This window comes from Triturus cristatus, chromosome 5_1, assembly GCF_964204655.1.
Source record: "Triturus cristatus chromosome 5_1, aTriCri1.1, whole genome shotgun sequence".
Lineage (NCBI taxonomy): Eukaryota > Metazoa > Chordata > Amphibia > Caudata > Salamandridae > Triturus > Triturus cristatus.
The window spans coordinates 163,359,582-163,381,563 of NC_140587.1; the positions used below are offsets into that span (position 1 = coordinate 163,359,582).

The 21,982-nt window shown below is 49.9% G+C and overlaps 1 protein-coding gene across 1 annotated transcript in view; it reads right to left on the bottom strand.

Moving 5' to 3' along the window:
• LOC146830518 (complement C4-B-like) overlaps positions 1–21,982 on the bottom strand; it is a 554,995-nt gene that overhangs the window by 210,319 nt on the left and 322,694 nt on the right. The gene's annotated exons all lie outside the window — the stretch shown is intronic.

Here is a 21,982-nt window from a genome sequence, read left to right on the forward strand (position 1 = left end):
CCCAGAATGGTTGTGTGAGGTTAAGGTAGAACAACAGCACTCTTTTTGGGTTGAGCCAGTAGAGTCTCTTATCTTCCTTAGAAGGATGACGAAGAGAGTAAAGAGTAGACAAGGTAATGAGCTGTCCTACTTGCAATGGGGTGGCTACCTTCGGCAAGAAGAATGCTCGAGTCCGAAGGACCAGTTTGTCTGGGTAAAAGGAAATACATGGAGGCTAAAATGACAGCGCCTGCAGTTCACTGACCCTCCGGGCAGAAGTAATTGCCACCAGAAGGCTGTCTTGATGGTGAGGAGCCTAAAAGGGTAGTTATGAAGCAGCTCAAAAGTGGTGCATAGTAGAAAAGTGAGAACCAAATTGAGGTCCCATTGAGGCGTAATGAAGAGAGCTGGAGGAAGCATGTGCTGAAGACCTTTAGGGAACCTATTCACAATAGGGGACTTCAAAAGGGAAGGTTGATCTGCCAGCTGCAGGAAAGCTGAGATAGCAGACAAATAACCCTTCAACATGCTTAATGCAGAGCCCGGCTGGGCCAGGGAACATATAAATAAAATAACGTGGGAAAGGGGTGCAGATAAGGGCTTGAACTGTTTGTTCACCATGCCACAAACTTGCTCCAATAGCTGACGAATACCATTTTCATAGAGGGACCGTAAGCTGCCAAAATAACATTACAGATTTCGGGCAGAAGGTCAAAAGCCATCAACTGTCACTGCACAATCTCCACGCATGAAGGCAGAGCATTGACAGGTTCTGGTGGGGAAACCTCCCCTGCTGCAGCGACAGGAGATCTTCCAGAAGAGGCAGCCTGATTGGAGGACCGATGGACAAACTCAACAGCTCGGGATACCTGACTCTCCGAGCCCAGTCCGGAGCCACCAGAATTTGTTGGGCCCGGTCCTTCATAATCTTCTTGAGCACTCTGTCCAGGAGTGGTACTGGCGGAAAGGTGTACAGGAGGCCTGAGCTCCACTCGAGATGAAAAGCTTTTACAAGTGAGAGTCATCTTGGAAACAAAGAATTTACAAGTGAGAGTCATCTTGGAAACTCCAATACAACAACACAATGGTCTCCTATTGGGAAGGGCAGGCCTCTGCTTCCTTGGCAATTTGAAGAAGGCTATCAACTGCTTGCTTGTTATAGAGAAATTAATTTAGTTTATTATTGACAACAATGAGATTATACTCAGAATATGTACGAACCCATTTTGCAACACATTGTTTCAAAAGGTGCTCCAAGAAACGATGCAGTGACTGTGAATGTGTGAATTAAAGTACATATGTGCAATCTACAGTGCACATAACAATTGCTTTACACGCTAATGGCTGAGGAAACAATTATCACACTTATCACGCTAGTAAATATGCAGGTAAATAAAGAATAAAACAGGTGCACCGTAAACTCCAGTATAGGACAAATCCACAATAATGTTTGCAACACAAGTGACTCAGCAATCAAAGTGTTTTAATTAGAACACAACCATAGGTCTTCTAGCGTATGTAAGATATTGATATCACAATGCAATAACTTGTTTGTATGAATTAACAGATTTCTTTATTCATTCTTAAAAGTTTCTTTTGACAGGCTATGACTGCAGTCAAAATACGTTTCTAAGAAGATCATGAATAATGGTTGTATTCTAATATTTTTTCTGATAATATGAGTGCTGAGTCACTTGTGTTGCATACAATGCATAATGTAGGAAAGTGCCCCTTTTTGACATGGTCAACCCCACCTTTTGCCTGGTATCTGATGCCATTTTGACAGGAGTGCACTGGGTTCCTGCTATCCCAGTCCCCAGTGCCAGCTCTCTTTCCGTAAACTGTATAATTGTTCCCCTAATTGGCAATACCATCAACACCTCCTGTAAGACCCTAGTAAAGGGCACCCCTTGTACCTAGGGCAGGGCAGCTAAAGAGTGTCTCTAAGGGCTGCAGCATGTAGTGTGCAACCCTAAGAGACCCCTCAGCACCAACATGCAAATTGACATTGCAATGTGTGCCATGGTGAAGAGAAAAGTGAAAATACAACATAAAACACATCCCTCTATGCCATGCCTGTAGACACTGCATACAGTATAGGTAAGCCACCACACCAGCAGGCCCTACAGCCCTAAGGCAAGGTCCACTATACTACATGTGTGGGCATATCTGCATGAGCAAATATGCCAGATATGCCCCCTGTGATGTCTAAGTCAATTCTTAGATATCACAAGTGAACAGTTAAGCCATTTTAAGTACATGTGATGGACTCTGGTAAAAACGAGTTTCCCAGTGACATGATAGCTTCACTGAAATCTATGGTATCAAACACGTTATATTTTTAAACCCACTCTGATTCCAGTGGTGGATTTATTAATACCTTCACCCAGAGGGTAACCTAGATGGGCCCCCTGAAAACCTACCATCTACTAGTGTGCTGACTGGCTGGTGCAGACCAGCCTGCTACCACAGACAGGTGTCTGACCCCACTGCAGGTAAGAGCCCACGCTCTCTGAGGGAAGAAACAATGCCTGCTCTGGCCAGTGGTGTTGTCACCCCCTCCAAGCAGGATGGCTAAGAAATCAGCATATCAAGGCAGGAGGCTTCAAAGACTGAATCAGCAGGCAGAGGAAATGCCAACCCCCTGCCCTGGGCCATTTGGCACCAGGACAGGCAGGTAATTTGATATGCAGGGAGGCGTGGTGCACTACCAGCCAGTCACACCCCTAAGGTGACCTGCCTGATGCGCCCCCCTTTAGGAAAATTCCACCATCTTGGTGATGGCAGAATTAGGAACTCTGGGACAGGGTTAGGGCCATTTCCCACAGAAAGTGGTCATATAGGGGGTGTAGTGACCCCCAAGGGAAAGTAGCCCATTGGCTACCATCTTTCACTCCCCTTAATGCCCCAAAATATAGTATTTAGGGAAGCCCCTGGCACCAGGAAAGGAGATTCTGATGACCTAAGAAGAAAAAAGACACTGAAGAGCTGGAAAGACCTAGAACTGCGGGGTAGCAACTGACCTGCCGGCCTGTCAGCTGTCCCCGACAATGGTACCAAAGAAGGCTCAGCCTGCAGCTGCTCTGCCTCCAAAAGCCTGGTAGGACTGCCAGCACTTCAATGAGCAACCAGCATCTCTCGTGAGGTAGCAGAGCTACTTCTCTATACCCTGTAGGCACCCAAGAAGAACCGTGAGGACTCTGGACCGTGAAAACTTGACACCAGAAAACACCACTGCACACGGTCACCCCAGTCTGAGTTGAAGTGGGCTAACAGTGCCAGGGAGGTCCTGAGACCCACCAGAGTCGAACCCCACCTTGGGTTTGCCCAAACTGTACTTCCAGTCACTGCCTGCAGCTTCTTTGTGCAGGCCTTCTCATCCACGAGTGTCTCCTGCAGCACGGATCCGACGCCCCAAGACTGGGCCTGGGCGGAGTTGGCAGAGCTACACGGAACCCCGCGAAGTGAGCCAAAAACTCTGCCATGCTACGCCGAGTTCCACGAGTGGGCAGAGTAACAATAGCTCAAGCTTCGGGTGTGGGACAGAAAATAGAAAGGTAGTGGGATGAGAGATCAATTCGGCAGAGGAGCAATGCAATGCGTTATGATGTCATTTTCCTGTTAGAAAAACGTGGCTGGACATTAATTAGTACTGATTGTGGGTTAATTTAAAAGTGCACTTACTTACTGTGGTGTTGTTCATCCCACGGCGGAAGGCTGACCCTGAGGCGCTGCTGGTGCTGGCAGTGCTGGTTGTGCAGGTTCTTCTTCTAATGGCCTGCCAAGAAGTCAAAAGCATTTACTTGCCTGAGACCAGTTGCAGGTCCTCTGCATAGAGCTGCAGCTGTGTGTGAGGCTACCGGCTAAGCCGTCTCAGGCCCAGTCTGCGCAGTGGTGGGGAAGCCAGAGAAAGTGAAGCTGCAGGCGATGCCAGCAGGGTAGGTCGGCTGGTGGCCCACAAAGAAAGGCAGCGTGTAGGACTTGGCCTGCTTGGGCCCAGCCTGCACCGAGTTCGCCGCGAGGTGGGGAAGTCGTAAGAAATTAGGCCTCTCACCGGAGCCCGTCTGCTGGGTGCTGCTGCTACTGCACATTTGAAGTCTCCACGGGAGGGAGATCCCAGAGGGAGGGAGAGGCTCGCTCGGCCTGGCGCCACTCCTCAAATTTGCAGATGAAGTGGCAGCGTGGCCCATAGGGTCAAGCATAACCCACTGTGTGGAAGCCAAGGTGCCACTTTCCACATTGGGCTGCCGCTGTGTGTCATTTCTTTCATCTGAACAGAAGCACTCCGTTGCCTGTCTTAGTGTGAAGGCTGAGAGTGGCCAGCGCAGCACAGGTAAACTCTACTATGCGGCAGAGGCGGGGTTTTTGCCAAAATGTGCACTCCAAGCGGAGGGTGGAGTGACAAAAACTCAGTGAACACTGCCAGCGGAGCGTAGTTTAGCACCCAGCCTTACTAAACACACCACTGCACCAGAGCTCGAAAGCCAAAGAAGAAGTGTATCCACGGTGTCCCTACGTTCAACTGTAGTGTCCCCCCAGTCCTAGATTGCAGCCTCTTTTTCCCAGGACCGTTTCCACTTGAAACCAACGGGGTCACCCAATGCCATAAAGCACCTCTTGCACCGGGACACCCCAGAGCCTGCCGAGGTGATGTGTTGGTGCTATCTTAGACCTTGCCCTATACTTACCTTAACTCCAGAAGACTGGCCCTGTAAATTGCTGCTAAGTACCCGTATGCAATATATGTGTTTTTCCCCATAGGATAACAATACCGTATTAGAGACAATACAAGTTACCTACCTGTTTTCTTAAAAACTCCTATTTTAAGGGGCATAGCCAGGTGCTGCAAGATGGTGGGTAGGTGTAGGAGAGTAGGGTCTGCTATCCTATGGTCACCCCAAATTTTTGCTTTTTGCTTCACTGGTTTTTGACATATTGAGGCTGTGGGCCTGCCAATCAGACCCCCAGCCTGCTGTTCTCTCTACTAAATTAAAACTATGCACCCTAGGTGCATAACCAATTGGAAGTGGATCACCCTGTCAGCCCCTGTACCAGTGTACACTAGGTACCCAGGGCATTGGTGTACCCAAGGCCTGCCAGGGGCTGAAGCATGTATTGCCACCCCAGGCTTGGCCTAACAATCTGACACAACTGGCTGATCACTCAGCTGGGGTAAGTTGGTGTAATCACCTCTTACTTACGTGTAGTATACCTATACCTAACCTTAAATGGGACACCTGGTAACCTATAAGTCACTCCTATGGCAGGCCTTAACAATCCTGAAGGCAGAGTGCTTGGTTCCATGTGAGATGGTGCTCTGGCATGAGCTGAGCCTGTCTGCAGTGGACGGAACAACTTCCTTCTACTGTTTCCAGATATCGTCATACCATATACTCCTAAGTGCATTATGAACCTCGCGGTTAAATGCTATCTTTGGTTTGGCTTTATCAAAACATGTCGAGTAAGGTGTCATACGAATTGGAATACTAACCCCTCGCCAATTCTGGCGACGGGGTTAGCATTCCACCCTTCTAGAGGGACACGACATGTACAGTACCTGAAACCCGGGTAAAATCAGACATAGCCTCAGCTCCACAAAATGGATGCTGCCACCACAGACACAAGTCTGCCCTCCTGCTGCTGGGAGTCCTTCCAGCTTGGGAGGTGTGGACAAAGGGTTTCCTGCCAGGGGAGGTGCATGCACCACCCCAGACAGGATTTTGTGTATTGGTCAGGTAGAGCTTGAAAGAAACCAGACATGCCTGAGGCTCACAAGGAGCCTCGGTGCATATGCCAGTTCAAACCGGTCCTGGGGCACACCAGTCCCGGGCCTGGGGCGAGCTGGACAAAGGATTGGGGGTGTAACCACCCCCCTTCCTGGTCCCACCCATAGGGAGGGACCTAGCAGGTAGTCCAGCCCCTAGAATCCGCTTAAAGGTAGGAGCTGTGTCCTAAGACTTCAGACATCCTGGAATCAACTTGAAACTAAGAAGAAGACGGGAACTTCGACATTCTGCTGCACAGAAGACTGAAGGGAATCTCCCCTGTGGTCAGGGAGTGACCACCTTGCTAACGCAAGCACCATCCAGCGAATCAACGTCTGCTTTGCCGCCGCCTCCCGCCGGAGCCCGAGCCCAGAGACTGACAAGACCTGGACCTCCAGACCTCTCACCGCCCGATCCACAGTCCCTGAAAAGAGGAGACCCGTGGAGGCACAGAGACACGTGGAGCCAGCCATCTTGGAAACGACGACGACAAGCTGCAAGTGCAACAACCGAGGCTCCCTCCAAGTTGTGCTTTGGGATCTGAGAAGCCCAACCCTCGAGCAGCATCTGCACCAAAGGTGAGCCCTCCAGCATCTCCACGATCTGCGTGGGGCCCTTCTGCATTTTGCCACTCGACGCGCCTAACCTGTTGCTGGCCCACTGGCTAGTAGCCATCTTGGCGACGAACTTTACGAAATACACCGCTGGTCTGGTTGCTCCAGACTGGCCCTTGCTCCCCTCCAAAGGAGCAGTCCTTCTGACCTTGCTGGTCAGAACCATCAGCTTATTTCATCTCCTACAACAATTGTTGCCAAGGCTTGTTTGCTTCGATCAAGTCGCCGACACCGCCGACAGCGAGAGCCTGCGTGGGACAGCTCGTGAACCGACTCCTGGACGTCGTCGACCTCCAGGGACCACGTGGCTGCAGAGACAAGCTACACCTTTCTTCCTGTTTGCACCCGACATTGCCTGGTACCCACCTGGTACCACGCTGGTCACTGGCTAGTGACTGTGAACACTGTCCCCTCTGCTTAGAGGTCTTCAACATCTCCGATCCACTCCTGGATCCACCGCATCTCTCCCGGACCGACCGCCTGCAGCATCTTTGTCCACAGGCTCCACGGAACAGACAGAAGAAACCCGACGCACTTCGAGGCCTATGCACCCGCTTCCTGTGGGTGAGGTAAAGCTGGCACTCCTGTGCCCAAGTGTAGTATTACATCTCTAGTGCCTGTGTTCCAAATCTTGAGTTCCTAGTCCATCCAGAAGATCCTCTTTGCAGTAACTTTGTACTTTTTACGCACCCATTGAAACCTATGGGAGCACGCGTGTGACTATTTGCTCTGCACACGCCACCCGTGGACCTCCTGGTCACTAACTGAAGTTAGCTCCTTGTAGGCCCAGCGATTCTAGAGGCCCTAGGCCTTTTCCCTTTTCTGTTCGTGGTACTTATACCACTATTTTAGTATATGGTTTGAGGGGCCACCAGGGCCTATCCATATAAAGTGCAACTTCTGTGTATTCTACTGTAATCTTGTTTGACGATTTGTGCTCCTGTGCTCATAAAGAGACTAGGGGTTACTTTGAGAAATAAATACATATATATTTTGAATATATATCTGTGTGGTGTCCTTTCATTGGTATAAAAGGGGGTTGTATTTGGTAAAACAGCTGGCTTAACACGCTTCACGAGTTTAGCCTCTAAGACTGCTTAGCCTACGCTACCACTAGGGCAGCTAGTCCAAAAAGGTTGACTTACAACCACACCATAAGGGTTGCTTGGCATGGTACAAGGTGATCACTTTAACTAGTGAGCATCATATACCAGGCCAACTTCTCACATTGGTGAGCAGCGGTTGGATTTGAGCTTGCTGTGTTTTACCATTGTAATCTCTTGGTTACCAATTGAAAGATCACATAGGTACCTGTAGGTACATATAAAACAAGTTTAGATATACATAAGTTCTACTGAACTTAGTTGTTGTAGAGCAAAGGGAGTAGCACACCCTGACTACAACTACTAGATAGGTTTAGTAGGTAAACCCAAGTGTAGGTAGATTGCAACACATCCACCCACACTTAAGAGCAATGGCTAGGGCAGAGGGGTCCACTGTACCCATCTCTGTTGAGAGTGACCCCCAGAGGGCACCATCCATCTTTGCTACCCTTAATCAGAATGAGCTCAGGCATTTGGCAACTCTTAGAGGCCTTAAACAGCCCAAGAACCCTACCTCTGCTGAGCTCAGAGAACTCTTGCAAAATGATGAAAATCTGAGAGAGCTCAAGAAAGCTTCCCAGTTAGCCCCCCTAGGGTCAGGAACAGGAGGCCCCTCTTCTGAAGATGCTACAGAAGTACCCCTTTCCAATAGCCATCCCTTAGATGAGAACCATACTATAGAGGAGGAAAGTGGAGAGGATACAGAGAGTAGTGATGATGAAGGGAGAACTAGCCCAGTGCCAAGTGTTATACTTGGCCCAGCTAAACTAAGGCTATTGGGGACTGACAATGGGACCATCCCATTGGATCTCCCCAGTGGACTTAACCAGGGGCTTGGGAGGCAAAGGAATCACTCAGGTGACTCTAATGCTTCTCATGCCTCTAGAGGCTCTCAATGTCACTCCAGGAGAAGGATGACCACCCCTCAGAGGAGGGAGCATGAGGCCAGGATGCAAGAAGCCCAGCTGAGGATCAGGAAGCAGGAGCTAGAAGTAGCTCTGATGGAAGAGAAACTGAGCAAGGCTAGGCAGCATAAAGAGAGTGGGTCTATACCCACTGGTGGCAGCATTGTCCCTAAGGACAAAGATAGGGTCTTTGATAATAGAAACCTGTCTAAGGTTGTGCCCCCCTACAAAAGTGGGGATGACATCCACAAATGGATGACTGCTCTTGAGAGAGCCTGCAAAGTGCAGCAGGTTCCTGAAGACCAGTGGGCAGCAATCCTCTGGCTCTCCTTTGAAGGAAGAGGCAGAGACAAACTCCTCACTACTAGAGAAGAGGATGTCAGAAATTACAGAGTCCTGAAGAGTGTCCTAGTTGATGGGTTAGGCTTAACCACTGAACAGTACAGGTTAATGTTCAGAGACACCCAAAAGACACAGACTCAGGACTGGTATGAATACATTGAATGTGCCACTAAGGCTTTGGAGGGTTGGTTGCTGGGAAGTAAGGTATCTGATTATACAGGATTGTACAATTTGATGATGAGAGAACAGATTTTAAATAACTGTCAAAACCAGCAACTGCATCAACACTTGGTTGACTCTGATCTGACCTCTCCCCAAGAATTGGGAAAGAAGGCAGACAAATGGGTCAGAACCAGGGTTAAGCAAAAGAACCAGAACCAGGGCCAAGGGGGTGATCAGAAGAAAACAGACCAAAAGGGTGGAGATCAGAAATCTAAAGACCAGAAGTCTTCAACAGGGCCCCAAACTACTGCTAAGGAGGGTGGGTCCCAACAACAATCCAAGGGAAAGAAGAAAGAAGGTCAAAAGAAACCCTGGTGCAATCATTGCAAGAATACAACTCACTGGACTAGTGATTGTAAAAAGGGTGGAGCCCCCAACACTGTTGCCCCTATGGCACCTGCTCCCAGTACTACTGTTAGCAGTGTTGGTCCCCAGACAAAGGGTGTAGTGGGAATCACTATGGGAACTGAAGGAGATTCTGACTTAGACAGAACCCTGACACAGGCAGTCTTGATCTGTGATGGGGACATTGATTTGTCCCTGACTGTGAGCCCCAGTAACCTGGGCAAGTACAGACAGACACCTTTAATAAATGAAAAAGTGGCTCAAGCCTACAGGGACACATGTGCCAGTGTCACTATGGTGACACCAGGCTTTGTGGACCCTGGACAGTACATACCAGGTGAGAACTACCTGGTGACCAATGCCAGCAATGCCACTACTTCACATAGTGTGGCAGTTGTTAACTTCTCATGGGGAGGGGTATCTGGCCTCAAAAGGGTTGTGGTTAGTGCAGACCTCCCGGTAGAATGTTTGTTGGGCAATGACCTAGAGAGTTCTCTATGGTCAGAAGTGGAGTACAGGACTCATGCAGAGATGTTAGGTATATCATCACATGTCCTTGCTGTGACCAGGTCACAGGCCAAAAAGTGCCTCACTGAACCTCAGGTCTTGGATCCTGGAACAAAGGACCAAGCACCTACCAAGAAGAAGAACAGGAGGGTCAAGGCTGTGCCTTCCCCCCTGCCTCAGAGTGATGATCAGCCTTCCCAGGAAGCTGATCTAGAGGACCCTGAAGGAACTGTCCCTGAAGAGCTTGAACCTGATCAGGTTGAGTTTCTGGGGACAGGGGGACCTTCAAGGGCTGACTTGAGGCAGGCTCAGTTATCCTGTCCCTCTCTTGAACCCCTCAGACAGCTGGCTGCTGCTGAGGCTGCTGGGAATGCTCAAGGTACCCATAAAGTGTATTGGGATGAAGGGCTCCTTTATTCAGAGGCTAGAGACCCCAAGCCTGGTGCTACCAGGAGGTTGGTTATACCTCTGCAATTTAGGGGCTTCCTTCTTACCTTGGCCCATGATATTCCTTTAGCAGGACACTTAGGCCAGAACAAGACTTGGGACAGGCTTGTCCCTCACTTTCACTGGCCTCACATGAATGAAGATACAAAGGAGTTTTGTCGCTCCTGTGTGACCTGCCAAGCCAGTGGCAAATCAGGTGGCACAACAAAGGCCCCCCTGATACCACTACCTGTGGTGGGGGTCCCCTTTGAAAGAGTGGGAATAGACATAGTGGGTCCCATGGATCCTCCCACTGCATCTGGGCACAGATTTATACTGGTGGTAGTGGATCATGCCACCAGGTATCCAGAGGCAATTCCCCTTAGGACCACTGCAGCACCTGTTGTGGCCAGGGCCCTGCTGGGAGTATTCTCCAGAGTGGGGTTTCCTAAGGAGGTAGTATCTGACAGAGGTACCAACTTTATGTCAGGATACTTGACAGCTATGTGGAAGGAATGTGGTGTCAACTACAAGTTCACCACCCCTTATCACCCACAATGCAATGGGCTTGTTGAGCGATTCAACAAGACCCTAAAGGGTATGATCAAAGGATTACCTGAAAAGCTCAGGCGAAGATGGGACATCCTTCTACCCTGCCTTCTGTTTGCTTACAGAGAGGTCCCACAAAAGGGGGTTGGCTACAGCCCCTTTGAATTGTTGTTTGGGCACCCTGTAAGAGGCCCACTGTGTTTGGTGAAGGAAGGATGGGAGTTACCTCTCAAAAAGCCTAAGCAAGACATAGTGGACTATGTACTTGGTCTCCGCTCCAGGATGGCTGAGTATATGGAGAAGGCATCCAAAAACCTTGAGGCAAGCCAGGCCTTACAGAAAGCTTGGCATGACCAAAAGGCTGTCTTGGTTGAGTTTCAGCCAGGACAGAAGGTATGGGTGTTGGAGCCAGTGGCCCCAGCAGCACTCCAAGACAAATGGTCTGGACCCCATACAATCCTGGAAAAGAAGGGAGAGGTCACCTACTTGGTGGACCTAGGAACTCCCAGGAGTCCCCACAGGGTACTCCATGTTAACAGGCTTAAAGCATATGTTGACAGGGCAGACATGGGCTTGCTCATGGCTACAGATGAGGGACAGGAGGAAGAGAGTGACCCTCTCCCAGACCTGTTGTCTCAGAACCCTGAAGATGGCTCAGTTGAAGGAGTGACCCTTGGAGGCAATCTCACTGCCCATCAGCAGACTGAATGTAGACAGGTTCTACAATCATTTTCACATATGTTTTCCTTGATACCTAGTCAAACTGACTGGTGTACCCATGTGGTGGACACTGGTGACAGTCTGCCTGTAAAGAACAAGCTTTACAGACAACCTGACCACGTCAGGGACTGTATAAAGGCTGAGGTACACAAAATGCTGGAATTAGGTGTCATTGAACCCTCAGAGAGCCCCTGGGCTAGCCCAGTGGTTCTGGTCCCCAAACCTCACACCAAAGATGGCAAGAGAGAGATGAGGTTCTGTGTGGACTACAGGGGTCTCAATGCTGTCACCAGGACAGATGCACACCCTATTCCAAGGGCAGATGAGCTCATAGACAAACTAGCTTCTGCTACGTTTTTGAGCACATTTGACTTAACAGCTGGCTATTGGCAAATCAGATTAGCTGAGGAGTCTAAGGCCAAAACAGCATTCTCAACCCCAGGTGGGCACTACCAGTTTGTGGTGATGCCCTTTGGTCTGAAGAATGCACCTGCCACCTTCCAGAGGCTGGTGAACCAAGTCCTTACTGGGTTGGATGACTTTTGCGCAGCATATCTTGATGACATTGCTGTCTTTAGCTCCACCTGGGAGGATCACCTGATCCACCTGAAGAAGGCTCTTGAGGCTCTGCAAAGGGCAGGCCTCACTATCAAGGCTACTAAGTGCCAGATAGGGCAGAGTAAGGTTGTATATTTGGGCCACCTTGTAGGTGGAGGCCAAGTTCAACCACTGGAGAGTAAGATACAATCCATCAAGGATTGGTCTCCTCCACCACCCAGACTCAAGTTCGAGCTTTCTTGGGCTTGACTGGGTACTACAGGAAGTTTGTTAAGAACTATGGGTCCATTGTGACTCCTCTTAATGATCTGACATCCAAGAAGATGCCCAAAAAGGTTCAGTGGACAGTAAGCTGTCAAAAGGCATTTGATGACCTGAAGGAGGCCATGTGCTCTGCACCTATCCTGAAAAGTCCTGACTACTCCAAAGAGTTTATTGTCCAAACAGATGCTTCTGAGTTGGGTGTGGGAGCTGTGCTGTCACAACTTAATGTAGATGGTCAAGACCAACCCATTGCTTTTATTAGCAGAAGGTTGACCCCCAGAGAGAAGAATTGGTCAGCTATTGAGAGGGAGGCCTTTGCTGTGGTGTGGGCCCTGAAGAAGCTGAGGCCATACTTGTTTGGTACTCACTTCAAGTTTCAGACCGACCATAAGCCCCTCTTATGGCTAAATCAGATGAAGGGTGAAAACCCCAAACTGCTTAGGTGGTCCATTTCCCTACAGGGGATGGACTTTACAGTGGAGCACCGGCCAGGTACTGACCATGGGAATGCAGCTGGTCTCTCCAGGTACTTCCACTTAGGACATGAAGACGAGACTGGTCAAGGCTAGTTTAATGTCCCAGCGTTTGGGGGGGGGTTGTGTAGGAGAGTAGGGTCTGCTATCCTATGGTCACCCCAAATTTTTGCTTTTTGCTTCACTGGTTTTTGACATATTGAGGCTGTGGGCCTGCCAATCAGACCCCCAGCCTGCTGTTCTCTCTACTAAATTAAAACTATGCACCCTAGGTGCATAACCAATTGGAAGTGGATCACCCTGTCAGCCCCTGTACCAGTGTACACTAGGTACCCAGGGCATTGGTGTACCCAAGGCCTGCCAGGGGCTGAAGCATGTATTATGCCACCCCAGGCTTGGCCTAACAATCTGACACAACTGGCTGATCACTCAGCTGGGGTAAGTTGGTGTAATCACCTCTTACTTAGGTGAAGTATACCTATACCTAACCTTAAATGGGACACCTGGTAACCTATAAGTCACTCCTATGGCAGGCCTTAACAATCCTGAAGGCAGAGTGCTTGGTTCCATGTGAGATGGTGCTCTGGCATGAGCTGAGCCTGTCTGCAGTGGTCGGAACAACTTCCTTCTACTGTTTCCAGATATCGTCATACCATATACTCTTAAGTGCATTATGAACCTCGCGGTTAAATGCTATCTTTGGTTTGGCTTTATCAAAACATGTCGAGTAAGGTGTCATACGAATTGGAATACTAACCCCTCGCCAATTCTGGCGACGGGGTTAGCATTCCACCCATCTAGAGGGACACGACATGTACAGTACCTGAAACCCGGGTAAAATCAGACATAGCCTCAGCTCCACAAAATGGATGCTGCCACCACAGACACAAGTCTGCCCTCCTGCTGCTGGGAGTCCTTCCAGCTTTGGAGGTGTGGACAAAGGGTTTCCTGCCAGGGGAGGTGCATGCACCACCCCAGACAGGATTTTGTGTATTGGTCAGGTAGGGCTTGAAAGAAACCAGACATGCCTGTGGCTCACAAGGAGCCTCAGTGCATATGCCAGTTCAAACCGGTCCTGGGGCACACCAGTCCCGGGCCTGGGGCGAGCTGGACAAAGGATTGGGGGTGTAACCACCCCCCTTCCTGGTCCCACCCATAGGGAGGGACCTAGCAGGTAGTCCGGCCCCTAGAATCCGCTTAAAGGTAGGAGCTGTGTCCTAAGACTTCAGACATCCTGGAATCAACTTGAAACTAAGAAGAAGACGGGAACTTCGACATTCTGCTGCACAGAAGACTGAAGGGAATCTCCCCTGTGGTCAGGGAGTGACCACCTTGCTAACGCAAGCACCATCCAGCGAATCAACGTCTGCTTTGCCGCCGCCTCCCGCCGGAGCCCGAGCCCAGAGACTGACAAGACCTGGACCTCCAGACCTCTCACCGCCCGATCCACAGTCCCTGAAAAGAGGAGACCCGTGGAGGCACCGAGACACGTGGAGCCAGCCATCTTGGAAACGACGACGACAAGCTGCAAGTGCAACAACCGAGGCTCCCTCCAAGTTGTGCTTTAGGATCTGAGAAGCCCAACCCTCGAGCAGCATCTGCACCAAAGGTGAGCCCTCCAGCATCTCCACGATCTGTGTTGGGCCCTTCTGCATTTTGCCACTCGACGCGCCTAACCGGTTGCTGGCCCGCTGGCTAGTAGCCATCTTGGCGACGAACTTTACGAAATACACAGCTGGTCTGGTTGCTCCAGACTGGCCCTTGCTCCCCTCCAAAGGAGCAGTCCTTCTGACCTTGCTGGTCAGAACCATCAGCTTATTTCATCTCCTATAACAATTGCTTTTGCCAAGGCTTGTTTGCTTCGATCAAGTCGCCGACACCGCCGACAGCGAGAGCCTGCGTGGGACAGCTCGTGAACCGACTCCTGGACGTCGTCGACCTCCAGGGACCACGTGGCTGCAGAGACAAGCTACACCTTTCTTCCTGTTTGCACCCGACATTGCCTGGTACCCACCTGGTGCCACGCTGGTCACTGGCTAGTGACTGTGAACACTGTCCCCTCTGCTTACAGGTCTTCAACATCTCCGATCCACTCCTGGATCCACCGCATCTCTCCCGGACCGACCGCCTGCAGCATCTTTGTCCACAGGCTCCACGGAACAGACAGAAGAAACCCGACGCACTTCGAGGCCTATGCACCCGCTTCCTGTGGGTGAGGTAAAGCTGGCACTCCTGTGCCCAAGTGTAGTATTACATCTCTAGTGCCTGTGTTCCAAATCTTGAGTTCCTAGTCCATCCGGAAGATCCTCTTTGCAGTAACTTTGTACTTTTTACGCACCCATTGAAACCTATGGGAGCACGCGTGTGACTATTTGCTCTGCACACGCCACCCGTGGACCTCCTGGTCACTAACTGAAGTTAGCTCCTTGTAGGCCCAGCGATTCTAGAGGCCCTAGGCCTTTTCCCTTTTCTGTTCGTGGTACTTATACCACTATTTTAGTATATGGTTTGAGGGGCCACCAGGGCCTATCCATATAAAGTGCAACTTCTGTGTATTCTACTGTAATCTTGTTTGACGATTTGTGCTCCTGTGCTCATAAAGAGACTAGGGGTTACTTTGAGAAATAAATACATATATATTATGAATATATATCTGTGTGGTGTCCTTTCATTGGTATAAAAGGGGGTTGCATTTGGTAAAACAGCTGGCTTAACACGCTTCACGAGTTTAGCCTCAAAGACTGCTTAGCCTACACGCTACCACTAGGGCAGCTAGTCCGAAAAGGTTGACTTACAACCACACCATAAGGGTTGCTTGGCATGGTACAAGGTGGTCACTTTAACTAGTGAACATCACATACCAGGCCAACTTCTCACAGTAGGCTTTAGGACTGCTCCTCAGGGAGACTCACAATCCAGTAACGCCACTGCCATCTGCGCCTTCAAGGGTTTATTTGTAGTGGCTCTGGGATGGGAAAGATGGCAGCACTGATTGAACAGTGTATTAACATATCCCGTGCCTTGCAAGCTTGCCTACTGACTGTGAGCCTCTCAGGCCCGCAGGGCCTTCAACGTGGCCTGTGGTTGAAGTAGAGTGTCTACTAGCTCAGCGGAGCAGCTTGGATTCTGGCGACCAAGCAGGTATGGCCCTAGCACCTAGGAGACCAGCAGAGGAGGTGCCTGGGAGCCTGGGTGGCCTTCGGGCAGGCGACAGGTCTCCGTGGCTTGTGCGGTGAGTGGAGGTGGAGGTGGAGGATGGTGGTCCAGATACTGACCCCCTTGGGCCTCTGACTTATCTCCTGTGGCCGCCTCCTATACAGTAGCTGGAAATTGGGCTCGGGCAGGCAAGGGACCCACGTGGCCGCTGGCCTGGTTAGCAGGCAGCTCTCTGCCTTCCTGTTGCTGCTTCCCCCCTTTCTCTCCTCTGCATTTGGAGAGTGGGGCTGTGGCCTGATCATGTGAGGAGGTGGGGTAAAAGAGCCCCATGCGGGCATGTTGGCTGGGCCTCAGATGGCTGGATCGATCGCCCATATTGTGCCCTTTATGAGCAGCGGCTGAAGCTCCTAACATGGGTAAGCCACAGGACCTTCATGTTGGATGGCCCTGAACCCCCTGTGGCCAGATTCTCCGGGGGAGGGGGCGCCCTCCTCCCCTTAAACATTACTTAAGGAGCAGTGAAATGGGAGCCATTCTAGTGCCTGGGGGGCACTTATGGGGGACTAGGCCCAGTATAATCTGATGTGCTGACATCTGGTAGCTCTGAATGAGGCATTGCAGGACGCAGTCACATTGGTGGAGGTGAAGTGACCCGTATCTATATTACATTGGATGACTGGCCTGTTTCCTGACTGGGAGTGGCCGAGAAGCTTCTGAGGTGGACACTCCCCTCTGCTCTTTATTGCTAGGAGCATAGCCGGAAGCAGCACAAAGAAGGCAGCCTTGAGACTATTCGTGCCCCTCTGGCACAGGGAACAGGGAAGTGGTGGGTCCTGCAACGGGAGGAACAGGCTCCATATGCCATGCTGTGCCCTGCTTCATATGTGAAGATGTTCTGGCGCAGACTAGTACGTGGCTGCTGAGGCCGTGTGGTGTGAGACTGGGAGTGGGAGTCCCGCCAATGTTTGGACATTCCTGCCTGGTTGGACTGCTCGTGCAGCTCCACTACTCAGAGTGTGGGGGACTGGCGTGTACGCACTGGTCATCTGTCATCTCCACTGCGCTTCCCGGATTTCTGAACCTGGGCAAGGCTGCTTGCTGGTGGAATTGACAACATGGGTCACAGAGGAGGCAGTAGCAGCACCGACCCGATATCGAGATGAGCAACTCTGTTGTGTCCTGACCTCTGCCACACCCTCATCTGAGCCGACTACCGACCTTAAACTGGACAAGATACTTGCTGCTATAGTGGTTACCCGCCAAGATTTGCAGACTAGGTTGGATGCAGTAGCGAATGAACTGGGGCTGGTACATGAAGACCACGGTAAACTAGCGGACCGCGTCACCCATAATGAACAGGATATCACAGAACTGCGTCCCACAATGAAGGATCTGGTGGGCCAGATACATTCCCTTACCACAAAGGTGCAGGAATTGGAGGCACGTGCGAAGGACACAGAGGGGCGCTCCCGTTGCAAAAATCTCCGCATTGTGGGCATCCCCGAGGGAGTGTAAGGTTCTGACCCTGTGCAGTTTTTGGAGTCCTGGCTCTCACAGAAGGTGGCTCCTGGATTGCTGTCCGATCACTACTCTATTGAACGTGCCCACCAGGTCCCAGCGCGGTGGCCTCCGGTGGGGCACTCTCCTTGTCCTGTAAGTGATTGCACTGTGACCTGTGGGCACCGCACTCCGCACCGCTTCGCTTCACTTCGCCACCCTTGTCTCAACGACGCTGTCGCTGCTGCTGACTTCGACCCCATGACTGCATCGTAAGTTCCTCAACGCACCGTCTCTTCCCACACAGCAGTCTGGGCTGACCGACGCCAACTCCCGCTAACTGGCTCTGTCGCTTGCACCGCAACCTGCCAGCACCACATCGAGCACCACCTCGCCCTGCACCGTACACCTTGGTCTCACCAACGCCATCTGGACGATCGTCACTGAGCCGCTGCCTACAATGCATCGAGAGGGCACCGCACCCTGCACCGCTTCCATTTTGCAATGCAACCACGAAGGTTGCCACAACCAGCTTGCATCCACGTGTCAGCCTCAACGAGAAAGGTACTGTTAACAAGTCTGTCCACGCTTTCGCTTGCCCGAACCGACGTGGTCAGCTGGAACTGTTAGACTCTGTTGTTATCAGCTTAGCCGTAGCCCTGGACAGAGCTACCGACTGGTACGAACTGTGTTTTTAAGATATTTCTGCAATTTTAAGGATATCTTGCCAAGTATATATTTTTATATACTGTATTGAGCATTTTAATGGTTTTGGTCTTGTTTTGGATATATAAAAATATTGGATATTTTTCTAAACTGGTGGAGTGTCTTTTTGAAGTGTTTTGACTTTATTACTGTTGGTTATGTGCAAATGCTTTACACACTGCCTATGAGATAAGCTTGACTGCTCATGACAAGCTACCAAAGGGGTGAACAGGGGTTATTTTAGGAGTGTAACTCCCTTACCCTGACTAGGAAGAAGGGTCCCTACTTGGACAAAGGTAGCTACATCTGCCAACCAGAGATCCTCATTTCTAACATCTCCCGTTTACATCAAATGTTAGAGCTTTCCCGGGTTCAGTGGCCTTAAGCGGCTTGCTGAAGCTGAAGAAGGCTTTCAACGCGGTGGAGTGGGAGTACCCTTTTTTGACCTTGACCGCCTTTGGCATCTCGGGGAGACAACAAAGTCTCATACATCTCCTGTACACCGAGGCTACTGTCTGAGTTAAAATTGGTCAGTGTATTTCCCCTCCCTTCTCAGTAACACGGGGACGGAACAGGGCTGTCCACTGCCACCCCTGCTCTTCGCCCTGACAATGGAGAATTTGGCCCAATGACTACGACAACAGGAACAACCCTGGGGCATTCCGCCAAAAGGGGATACACGTTGTCTCGTTATATGTGGATGATATGTTGAGATATATATAAGGGACATTCAAGAGGGCATAGATGGAATATTGACCATGCTGTAGGAATTTCGAGCTGCTTTAGGGCTAGCGGTGAACTGGGCTAAGTCCTCCTTATTCCCCTTACATCCGGACTTCCCAAACGGCATTATGTGGTCGATGCCTACCTGGTGCTTTGGAAACCCCGCACACTCCGCTACCTCAGGATAAACATATATCATGAGACACAAGACATAATCAATGGCAATGTTACCAGGGCTATAGGCTTCTTACCGCCTCAGATGGCGTTCTGGGGTACGCTACCACTCACAGTGCAGGGCCAAGTCTCATTGGCAAAGATGGCGATGCTGCCTAGACTGCTGTACCTTTTTTCATAACCTCCTGGTTCACCTCCCTAAATCTAGCTTTCACACACTACACTTAGCTCTAGGAAGCCTTATCTGGAACAAAGGGAAGAGGCGCATCGTGCTCCGTAAACTGCAGTTGCCTGCAGAACAGAGGGAGCCCCTAACTTTGAGCATTGTTATCTGGCGGTGCAGCTGCAATGGCATACGTGCTGGCTGGCAGGTTGCCTTACAGAGGAACTGGGCCTTCCTGACATTTCCCAGCCACGGCAAATAGTCCATCATGCCTTTCTACCTAGTGCCAGACTCTTTCTGCATACGAATAGTTTGTTTTGGATTGCATATATCAGTCTACACCTCAGTTTGCTACTCATGCCGCGTGTACCCTGTTACTCCCCTGAAATTCCGTTGAATTCTCTTGAGCCTTTTGGGAGCATGCTGGGTAGAGCAGGGGTAAAGGCCTGGGAGTGAACCCCCTACGGGCACTATTCCAAGATGGTGTCCTATTGCCCTATGAACAGTTGCAAGAGAAGTATGACATTCCGGCGGTACTCTTCCTAACTTATGGCAGTCTGCTGGTGCTACTGGAGGGTGATGACGACGGGCTATCAACCTATTCACAGGAGCTCCTGGGCAGGGCTTGGACCTGTGAGGGTTTCATTAAATGGTAGAAGCAGTTCAGATGTGGTGACTCCTGACTGACGCACCTCAGTGAAGACATTGGTCTTGACAGCCACAGTTGGTAGATGAAGGCCCATGATCTCAGCTGCCTTCCTCACCACCTTAGCGAATGAGACTCCCTCCAGCATAGCCACGGTAGGAAGAGAAACCAAGCCATTATCTGGGGAGGTGTCCAGTCCTCTGGCATCCACCAGATCCTCACACCTGGTGTCCCCGGTGGTATCTGGGGCTGGTATTCATCAGGGTCCAGTGGCCCCTCCCAATAATCCCCAAGTCCTAGCTCACGGGCTTTGACCTTGAGGTCTGCTCCCAATCAGCGACAAAGTTGGCACTGGGCGACGCACATCCAGCTCTGTATTATAGTTGAGATGAGTATGTGGACTGTGCCCCCAGTGGATCGCTCCGACTCCAAGAAACTCAGAGAGGCACGGAGATGGCCCTGGTGCAGGCTCAACTGTGGTGCCAGACCTTGAATCCTGAGTTCCCTCGTCTCGTTGGATGACTTGACAGGACGGGGCAAAGTCGAAGATCTCTTCACCTACTTACTCTTTTTCCATTTGTGTGACTTACTTGACGCCCGGATGACTTCGATTGTGACAACGATTGCTGGGAGTGACTCTGCAACTAATGCTGGGACTTCCTCTCAACCGGGATCAAGATCATTGCGGCATCTCACGTCAAGTTGTGAGGAGCTTGAGGGACCTCTCCCTAAAGGCTCTGGGGTGCATGGTGCCAAATTGGCTCACATCTTGGCATCGTGGTCAAGCTCAAGTCACCAAACATAGGCGAGGTGTGAGCCCGTCATTGACCTTTGTCAGTGGCAGGTACCACATTGCTTGAAATGAACGAATATCAAGCTTTTAATGTCAATGATTTTTCAGCAAGCAATGGGGTAACCCAGTATCCCTCAGAACCTGGGCAGACTTATATCAAAATTACAATGGTTCTGTCGGGTAAAACCATATCCTGCTGGATATACAGCAAGATGTCTGAATGAATCAGAAGTGACACAAAGACCAAGAAACCTCAATATCCTTATATGAATTCATTCATTTATGAATTTTTTCATCAAAAATCATTTGCAAAGGCCATCACAATACAGAGACATCACAAATAATGACCAAAGTAAAACTTAGTGCTCAGTGAAATAAGTGCAAAACAAAATACAGTGTAATTGTACAAAAATATATATTATTATTGGCCCGCAAAACCAAAATTCATAGTAGTCATGCACACTAAAGCAATTCAATAGTTAAGGCAGGCTCTAAAGACTGGTCCGGGGAAATTGTCGACGTTTCAACCCTGTTGATGCACTACTAGTAAGTCGGTGCGGGTCTTCATCAGGACAAAAGTAACAAAAAGATGGCCTGTGGAGAATAAATTAACTTAAAGTCAGAAGTGTCACAGGAAACTGAAAAACTACCACTCAAGGGTAATTTGAGGTGGTGTACCACTCACCTATATTCTGGGCGGGGTATTCAATCCTTTCCGCAGATAAATGATTGAATGTATCTATAAATGAGTAGAATAGATTCAAAATTCCTACTCAACAGACTCGTAAAATTACAGAGCTATTAATATAGACTCAAATAGTATTCGTGGCAATTGAAGCTCACCTCAATACTGAACGTCGTGCTTATGACTCTGTCACGAAATTAATAATTTGTCTATTGCTTCTCGAGAATGGTCCAAGGCGATCCAATCTAAAAGCCATTAAATTAAAAGGATACATATTATGTAATAAATCATACTCGTATCCAACTATTCTTCATTTACATAGTACTATTAAAATTGTTATCAAAGAAGTGCTAATGATGCTCACCTCTTGAAGCTCAAATGAGGCGAGAAAACGTCACTCAAATTGCTGTTACACTCGATCTGTCAAATAAAGATTGTGAATTAGGTATACGCTATTCTAGCTTAGCTTAATGTTATGGCTGTTCCAGAAGAGCTCTAGGTCCTGAGATTACCTGAGTCCGAGTGATTGAGAGGAACGGCATGCAAACGTCTCTGCTCGTCCGTGTCTGCGAAAGACGCGTTCGAAACGAGCATTGCATATATAACATCCATTGCGCATGCATCACTGCGTCCATTGGCTGTTGCTAGGAAGCGACGTCTATGCACGT